Source organism: Procambarus clarkii, chromosome 90, assembly GCF_040958095.1.
Source record: "Procambarus clarkii isolate CNS0578487 chromosome 90, FALCON_Pclarkii_2.0, whole genome shotgun sequence".
Classification (NCBI taxonomy): Eukaryota; Metazoa; Arthropoda; class Malacostraca; order Decapoda; family Cambaridae; genus Procambarus; species Procambarus clarkii.
In genome coordinates this window covers 6,297,283-6,300,773 of record NC_091239.1, presented here as the reverse complement: position 1 = coordinate 6,300,773, position 3,491 = coordinate 6,297,283, and positions in this window count along the sequence as shown.

Genomic DNA, 3,491 nt, shown 5'->3' with positions numbered 1-3,491 from the left:
TATTATTATTATTATTATTATTATTATTATTATTATTTATTATTATTATTATTATTTATTAATATTATTATTATTTATTTTTCTTGTTATTTATTTTTCTTATTATATATTATTATTATTATTTATTAATATTATTATTATTAGTAGTAGTATTCATTTGTTTTTGTTAGGGTTTGATATATTTGGGTAAAAAAGTTTGTATTAAGAATGAAATGTTCTGTAACCATTTTTTTAACCCCCGCTCTACCCAATGTTCCATGAAGATTAAGACACCCAGGAGGTGGCACGGGCATGAATAGCCCGTAAGTGAGAGACTTATTTTTGGAGTGGTGTGTGGTGAGGTGGCATGTAATGGTCAGGCTGCTATCGCGGGGGGAGGATACTGCTTGACAATATTTATGAAGGTGTCCAGCTGCTTGACACCACACCATCTGGTCACCATTTGGTCCGGGAGACATCTCCCGTCACGCTGGGTGCAGTCGCACCTCCACAGATCTCCAGTATCATCTATTGATACTGGTGATGGCTCAAAAGGGCCACCACTTACGGGCTATTCATGCCTGTGCCACCTTTTGGGTTGCTTCATCTTCATCTTAACACATTCATAAGGGAGACATCTCCCGTCACGCAGGGTGCAGTCGCGCCTCCACAGATCTCCAGTATCCGCTCTTGATACTGGTGATGACTCAAAAGGGCCACCACTTTCGAGCTATTCATGCCCGTGCCACCTTTTGGGTGGCTTCATCTTCATAACACATTCACAAGGGAGACATCTCCCGCCATGCAGGGTGCATTCGCACCTCCACAGATCTCCAGTATCAGCTCTTGATACTGGTTATGGCTCAAAAGGGCCACCACTTACGGGCTATTCATGCCCGTGCCACCTTTTGGGTGGCTTAATCTTCATCAATCAATCAATGCTGGACACCTTTAATGACCAGAGCAGTGGTAACGTTGATGGCTTCAGGGTAGTTACTGCATGATTCAAAGACTCTTAAAGCTCTTCTGAAGTCCCTTGGTTGCTTCACATCCCAGGAGATAGTGAAGTAGTGGCTTTTCTCTAATTATTTGGTAGAAGATGCATTCTCTCTGTCGGGGTTCCCCAATCTTCCAGTTGCATCTCTAACCTTGACGTAGTCAATATAACCGAACTGCTATTCGGTTATATTGACAGAATAGGATTCGAACGTGATAAATTTACTGAAGTAAATTCAGTAGAATTTCTGGTTGCAATTCTTTTACCATGTCGTAACTCAGTTGATTAAGGCAGCGTCTGGGATGCTCTCGGACGTAGGTTCGAATCCTCGTCACGGCCCTTGTGGATTTGTTCATGGGATTCCAACATAGGATGGGATCCAGTGTAGAACATAAGAACAAAGGTAACTGCAGAAGGCCTATTGGCCCATACGAGGCAGCTCCTATTCTATAACCACCCAATCCCACTCATATACTTGTCTAACCCGCGCTTGAAAGGGTAATGTTGAGTCTTTTGCCTTTAGTGACTGCTTCAATATACAAAATGGTGGTAATTATTTCCACGTTGTCTTTCCGCTACTTTTTTCCTAATATTTGAAGTGCAGCTTTTGAGTCTGTGCATATGATTGCATTGTGAGTATTTTGTGCAATCACATATGCGAATGCTTGTTGTATGGCAAACAGCTCAGTTTGGGTTGATGATACTGGTCCTCCCAGTCTCCAATATGACTGTTCGCTGTCCGTGCAAAAAGCAGCGCCAGCACTCTCATATTCTGTGTCCACCGATCCGTCTGTGAAGATGTGGGTGGCTCTTGCTACTGTAATGCTGCACATTTGCTTTCCTACGATGCGCCTTATGATCATAGGTAGCCTTTTTCATCGGAAGGCCTATTACTATTTTGAAGGTAGGCTCCTAGTTGGTGGTGAAAGGGGGGGTGAGGGGAACTATTAGGAGAAAGTGGCAAGCTATTACAACTATCTAGCACTTTGAAGGGTTCAGGATAATAATTTGGGGGTCAGGGTCCTGGGGAAGGGTTTGGGGAAGGAATGGTGCCTAACCACTTAGGCACGGTACGGGGGAGGGGGGATTGAACGTCGACCTGCATGACGCGAGACCGTCGGTCTAAACCAGACGAGACCTGAAACACATGTAGTTTGGGTGTGGATGATCACCTCCTCTATCAAGAATTATGCTTTTTAATTGGACTGTTTAGGACTTTTCCCGCTCTGGCAGCCCAAGAGTTTACTTTGTTTAGGCCAAGTTCAACCAACTAGGCCTGTCGTACTGGCACTTCGTAGTGGGACTGGATCAGGGGAAACAATTATCTTACTGATAATCATAGCTGTTCTTTGATAAATTCTTTCTTGAAGAGTGGTCAAACCAGTTTCAAGCCTGGTCCACATTCGAGCTCCCAGGGCAGCTCTCAAAGCATTGTTTTGAGCAACTTCAAACTTTTTCCACTCTACCCATGGGGGAATACTGTATAAGTAATATACATAAGTCAAATTGATAAAGATTGAGCCATCCATCAAGTCATACGGGCATGAACAGCCTGTAAACCTAAGTCAGTTTGTCAGGTGCCTTTTAAAGCATACCTAACTCCGCCAAATTTAACCTCCCAGCTTAACCTAACCCATTTCAGCTTAACCAAACGTATCCTAGCTTAACCCAGTTCATCCCATCCCATCCCAACCAATTTCATCTCATCCCATCCCAGTCCAACCCATCCTATCTCATGTCAACCCAGTGAAATATTCAATGTTTAAAATTTACAGCAAGCTTTGCTAAAAGGCCTATATGATTTAACTATTCTTTTCCCTTACCAATTCCCAGGAGACTGGTTTGGTTTGGTATTAGGATTTTGACCTCTGACCTCTGGAAGATCATTGAAGCCACAACATTAATTTACTAACTGACCCGCCATTATACTTCATTATTAAACATAGTTCAGGACCAAAGTAAACCACCTTATACAGTATATATATGAGTTCATCCCCACAGTTTCCTACTGTGTGCTTCAAACTCACACTGTATCATGTGCTACCCACATGATAAAGTGTAGGCAAATGTTGGCATTAGAAACAATTACTATATCAGGAGCACAAGAAGAAGGTAGTGATAGTGTTAATTTACAGTGATGTATTAATTATTGTGTTTATTGTATTTTTGAGATTCATTATATAATAAGGAATACATTATAATATACACATTAATACAATATATTATTGTATTAATATGTTTATTTAGTGAGTGTTAATTTACAGTGATGTGTTAATTATTTGTATAGTACTAGGTATTTAGTAAAGTAGCAAAACGGTCTTTGGACGATGAGGATAAATGCTGCTGTTTGCAAAGGATGGAGAAAATAAAAAAAAATTATGAGATTCTATGTAAACAACCTCATATGCACTTCGAAATAGAATTCCCATTGTTGATGCCAATAAAGCTGTCATTGCTATATTGTGGGTGGAGCTAACCGGCACTATTATTATACCGTATATTTCTTCATGCTAGG